Source organism: Ovis canadensis, chromosome 11 (genome assembly GCF_042477335.2).
Source record: "Ovis canadensis isolate MfBH-ARS-UI-01 breed Bighorn chromosome 11, ARS-UI_OviCan_v2, whole genome shotgun sequence".
Classification (NCBI taxonomy): Eukaryota; Metazoa; Chordata; class Mammalia; order Artiodactyla; family Bovidae; genus Ovis; species Ovis canadensis.
The window spans coordinates 16,037,184-16,043,574 of record NC_091255.1 but is presented as its reverse complement, the minus strand read 5'-3'; positions in this window follow the sequence as shown (position 1 = coordinate 16,043,574).

The window sequence follows — 6,391 nt, the reverse complement described above, 5'->3', positions numbered from 1 at the left end:
ACTTTAAAAAGATACATGTTCCCCTGTGTTCATAGCAGCACTGCTCACAATAGCCAAGTCGTGGGAACAACCTAAAAGTTCATCGGCAGAGAGATGGATAGGAATAGGTGGAGCAGTGGGATGCTACTCCGTCGTTAAAAATGAAAAATGGGGTTTGTAGCAACATGCGTTCAACTAGAGCTGATCTCACTAAGCGAAGTCAAAAAGAGACACATACCATGTGACATAACTTATATGTGTTATCTAAAATATGGCACAAATGAACCTGTCTGCAGAATAGAAACAGACTCACAGACATAGAGGACAGGCTTGTGGTGGCCGAGGGGACTGGGGACGGGATGGACTGGGAGTTTGGGGTTAGTAGATGCCAACTGTGATAGAGAGAATGGATGGACAACAAGGTCCTACTATATAGCACAGAGAACTATATTCAACGTGCTGGGATAAACCTCAATAGAGAAGAATGTAAAAAGAATGTTCATATGCTGTATAACTGAGTCATTTTGCTTGCAGCAGAGATTGGTGTAACGTAGATCAATTATACTTCAATAAATTAAAAAAAGAAAATAATGTGTATGCTGCTGTTGTTGGGTGGAGGGTTCTGTGTCAGCTGGTCAAGTGGGTTGATAAATGTTTAGGTCGTTTATGCTCTTTAAAAAAGTGGATTTGGCTGTGCTGGGTCTTAGCTGTGGCATGTGGGGTCTCTCAGTTGCAGCACGTGGGCTCTTACCTTAGTTGCGGCATGTGGGATCTAGTACCCCGACCAGGGATCGAACTCGGGCCCCCTGCATTGGGAGCATGAAGTCTTAGCCACTGGGTCACCAGGGAGATCTCGGGTCTTTCATATGCTTATTGATTTGTGTCTACGTATGAGGCAGTGGGAGAAGGGTGTTAAACCCTCTGAAACTTTGAATGCATCTATCTTTCCTTGAAGTCCTATCAGTCTTCATTCTGTGTAATTTGAAGTTGCCTTCTGCTTAGTTGCTCAGTCATGTCTGACTCTTGGAACCCCAGGAGCCTGCCAGGCTCCTCTGTCCATGGGATTCTCCAGGCAAGAATACTGGAGTGGGTTGCCGTTTCCTTCTCCAGGGGGTCTTTCCAACCCAGGAATTGAACCTGGGTCTGCTTGAAGCTGCCTTACCAAGTGTATAAATACTTAGGATTTTTATGTCCTTTTGGTGATTTGACCTCTTTATGAACTGACCCTTTTTACACTGCTACCAGTTTTTGCTCTGAAAGCCACTTTTTGTGATATTAATATAGTCAGTCTAGTTTTGTTTTGATTAAAGTTAGTGTGATGTCTCTTTTTTTCATTCTTTTGCTTTTAACCTGTGTCGTCATATTTAAAGTGTATTTCTTATAGACAGCGTGTATTTGGGTCTTGCAGATCTGACAGTCAGCTTTCAATTGGCATGCTGAGACCATTTACGTTTAACGTAATGGAGCATTTAACGTAGAATGAGAAATAATGCTATGGTCATCTCTGGGGAAAAAAAATCTATCATAATCCTCTGAATCACTTCTTTCTCCTTGAAAACAAATGAAACCATGTGACTCATACTGGGACTTTAACCTGGCCAAAACCCAGGTTGGGGGTTGAACCCACAGTCTTTTAACTGAGATCACACCTGGTGTCAGGGCTTTATGAATCTGAGGTTCTTGATGTCTCATCACAGAAAGAATTCAGTGAGAGACAAAGTGATCGGTAAGAAGTGGATTTATTGAGAGAGAAAAACACACCACAGTGTGTGGGCCATCTTAGAAGGTGAGAGAGAGCCTCGGAGTATGGCATGGTTAGTTTTCATGGGCTGGGTAATTTCATAGGCTAATAAGTGGGAGGATGATTCCAACTATTTGGAGGAATGGGTGGATATTTGCAGGAACTGGGCCACCACCCACTTTTTGGTCTTTGATAGTTGGCCTCAAAACGGACAAGGTGCTGATGAGTGTATCACGTAACACATGCTAATATATTATGATGACCATATGATGAGGCTCAAGGTCCACTGAAAGTGATATATTCTGCCAACCAGAACCTAGTTGGTTCTAACCAGTTTTCAGCACATACTCAATGGCTGTGTCATTCTTTGAAAGGTTAGGCCATGCCCCCTTCCTTCCTGTTTCATTTACATACTGGTTTCAGCTTGCCAACACCTGTAATAATTTAGTATTGGTCTTTGAAAATATTATCATTTTGAGTATAAGGGAATGTTTATATATATATAAATATATATGTATATAATCACTCAGTTTGCAACTTTACATTTATCTTTGTGTAAAAGATCCATATACACATACAAATGGCATTTGACTTTTAATACCGATATCCATGAATATTATTAGATTATTAATCACCCTCTGATGCCACTGGGATTATCAGATACAATAACCCTTGAAGTTATAAAAAGAAGAGTGTCACCTTTTTATTGGGGAAGGACATGGCAACCCACTCCAGTGTTCTTGCCTGGAGAATCCCAGGGACGGCAGAGCCTGGTGGGCTGCCATCTATGGGGTCGCACAGAGTCGGACACGACTGAAGCGACTTAGCAGCAGCAGTAGCAGTCACCTATTTAGAGCACAAAAACTAAATTCTTCAAATGCCATGCCAAATCAATGTTTCTTTTAACAGAACCTACTTAAAAAAAAAAAAGCTCACAAATTTATTCCCACTTTATAAAACAGTCACTGCTTATCTGTAAAAGATGACATCTCTTTATACAACACTTAAAGAAAAGGCTGAATGCAATCTATGCTGTGTTCCCTTTTTGGAAAGTTATGTTTTAAAAACTGTAGATCTAAATTTTCTAATGGTGTAGGAAGTGCCAGCTATCTTTAGTCAGAAATAGATGCCAGTAACGTCATCTCAAAACAATTCCATGAAGTGTAAACAAAAAAGCTGCATTTATTTCCTGCTGTGGGTGCTGCACAATTTTGTGCCGCTCTGTGAGCAGCCCTTTGCTCTGTTAATAGGAGCCCCACCTGTTAGGTGGAGTGGTTTCTGTTTTGTATCTCTAACCCTTAATGATTCATAATGACTCACGATTCTTTACGTCTAGCTGTTTAATACGCCTCAAGTCAGATTTGCTTAGCAAATTCGAACAGTGGCACACAGTGACCTTTCCTTTGTCACCTTTCTGAAAGGTAGCCAATTATCAGAAACTACGGTGGTATTGGGTACTCTTGAACACTTTTAGGAAATCTTAGCTGCTACCTACCATGAGGAAAAGAAAGAGTAATAGACGTGATAATTCCTAATTTTATGTCAAGATGGAGACTAAGAGAAATTGAAAAGTAGAGGTTGGAATTCTGTTCCGCAGTCATCTTTTCTCTTGTGTATTTTTAATCTTTCCCTTTTCTCTGTGCTGCATGGCAACCCACTCCAGTCTTTTTGCCTGGAGAATCCCATGGACAGAGGAACCTGGCAGGCTACGGTCCATGGGGTTGCAGAGTTGGACACGACTGAAGCAACTCAGCATGCATGTATGCTGCCAATAATGCTGTTACATTTCTTTCTTTAAAAAAGATTATTTCTTTCTTCGTTTTTGACTGTGCTGTGTCTTCATCGCTTTGCATAGGCTTTCTCTAGTTGCTGTGAGTGGTGGCTGCTCTTCGTTGCAGTGTGTGAGCTTCGCATTGCAGTGGCTTCCCTTGCTACGGAGCTTAATAGTTGTGGCTTGTCGGCTGTAGAGCACAGCTCAGTGGCCGTGGCACATGGCCTTAGTTGCTCCTTGGCATGCAGAGTCTCCTTGGTTTAGAGATCTAACTTGTGCCGTTACGTTGGCAGGCAGATGCTTACCCACTGCACCACCAGGGAAGCCCTCTGCCACTATACTTTTTAACAAAGCACCAATATTTAATGAAAAATTGCACTAACTTGCTAAATCTCTTGTAGCCCAGGTGTTGCAAGAAGGGGGACCCCTTCCAGGGCCCGAAAGTGGGCTCTTATCTAACACTCGGAAATGAATTGTCTGAGGAGACACATGTGCTGACAAGGCAAGAGATTTTATTGGGAAAGGGCCCCCGGGTGGAGAGCAGGAGGGTAAGGGAACCCAGGAGAAGAGCTCTCCCACGTGGCTCGCAGTCTTGGGTTTTATGGTGATGGGATTAGTTTCCGGGTTGTCTCTGACCAATCATTCTGACTCAGAGCCCTCCCTGGTGGTGCACGCATTGCTCAGCCAAGATGGATGCCAGCGAGGAGGATTCTGGGAGGGGGTTGGACACGTGGTGTCTCCTTTTGACCTTTCCTGAACTCTTCCCATAGTGGGTGGCTTATTAGTTCCGTGTTCCTTACCAGGACCTCCTGTCGTGAAACAACTCATGCAGTGGTTACTCTGGTGCCTAGCCAGGGTGGGCGGTTTCAGTCAGTGTGCTTCCCCTGACACAAGGGTCTGCCTCCCAGGTCATGGTTCATCTTCAGCTGCTCCACGTAGGACAGCTGCTCCTCTGTTACTGAACACAAGTTCACGTGCCTGATGCACAGTGATGTTACCGAGTCCAAGCTTGTTCTGCTCACTGCACAACAGGCCAATAAATCATGAGGTGAAGTGTTGAGGCAAGAAATACAACTGTATTTGAGAAGCTGGCAGACCGAGAAGGGGGAGGACTAGTGTTCCCCCAGAAACCATTTTATTGGGGTCTGGATGCCAGTTTCTTTTATAGAACAGAAAGGAAGACGAGATGAGAATGTGAAGTAAAATGACAATTAATATTATAAAACATCTCCTGACTTGACCAGCATCAGGGAGGGGATGTGTTAATTTATTTTTTTCTGTAGCTGTTTCACGGATGGGCAGGGTCAGATTGTCTCTCTGAGATAAACAAAGTCACTTTAGTTTAACGTTCAGACAGAGGGGCACATTTCCTGGGGCAGGCCATCACGTGTGATTGTAATAACAAAAGCAATGAGAAAAAACTCAAGAGAAACAGAGCCAACACAGAGTCAGATTTTGCTTTTCCCTGTTACAGTGAAGCCCAATAAACTGAAACGTCAGAGTCTGGAGCAGAGAAAGGTTTATGGCAGTGTCAAGAAAGGAGAAAGGGTGGCTTGTGCTTGAAAATCTTGACGTCCCTGATGGTTTGGGAGAAGGTTTTCTTATAGGCAAATTTTGGGGTAAGGGCTGCAGGGTGTGTGACTTTCTTCTGATTGGTTGGTGGTGAGGTATTGAGAAGTAACTGTCCTCCACCTTGGTAGAGACCTTTGTTTCTGCAGAAGAACTCAAAGATTCTGTTACGTGTATTCTTCAGGAGGAATCAGGACCCTGCCCCGAGGCTGTGCTATTATTTATTGACTGCTCCTCCTTTGTTTCTGTATTTCTTCTCTTCCCTGATTAGCAACTGTTTGAATCTGCCCTTTGGAACTCAGGGAAGGTCAAGGAGGCTGAATGAAACCTATTGCCTACCAATAGGAACAGTGGACACAGAGAGGACTTGCACCCAGCAGGCAGGGTCGTGCTGTGTCGCCTCCATAAGACCTGTCCTGTCCCCGCCCTCCCCCAGGTACGGCTCCGGTTCACCAGTGCTTCCTCACCTAGAACGCTGGCCCACCACCCGCCTTGAAACAATGCTCCTGTTGCTACAGTGGCCTCATGGACAGGTGACTTATTCCATGAGCATTTTTTGAGTTCCTGTTATGTGCCAGGCATTGTTCTCATGCTGGAGACACAATGAAAAAAAAACAACCAACAAGCCCCAAACCCCTGCTTTCGTGGATCCTACACTCTAGCAGAGGATACAGACAGTACGCAAAGTATTAGTTAAGGGAGACCTGCTATGAAGAACGTAAGGTAAGGGGGGAGCACAGCTCTACACAGTCAGCAAAAACAATATCTGGAGGTGACTGTGGCTCAGATAATGAACTCCTTATTGCCAAATTCAGACTTAAGTTGAGGAAAGCAGGAAAAACCGCTAGACCATTCAGTCACTCAATCGTGTCTGACTCTTCACGACCCCATGGACTGCCGCACGCCAGGCTTCCCTGTCCATCATCAACTCCCGGCGTTTACTCATACTCATGTCCATCGAGTTGGTGGTGCCCTCCAGCCATCTCATCCTCTGTCATCCCCTTCTCCTCCTGCCTTCAGTCTTTCCCAGCATCAGGGTCTTTTGCAGTGAGTCAGTTCTTTGCATCAGGTGGCCAAAGTATTGGAGTTCCAGCTTCAGCATCAGTCCCTCCAATGAATACCCAGGACTGATCTCCTTTAGGATGGACTGGTTGGATCTCCCTGCAGTCCAAGGGACTCTCAAGAGTCTTCTCCAACACTACACTTCAAAAGCATCAATTCTTCGGCACTCAGCATTCTCTATGGTCCAACTCTCACGTCCATACGTGACCACTGGAAAAACCATAGCTTTGACTAGATGGACCTTTGTTGGCAAAGTAATGTCTCTGCTT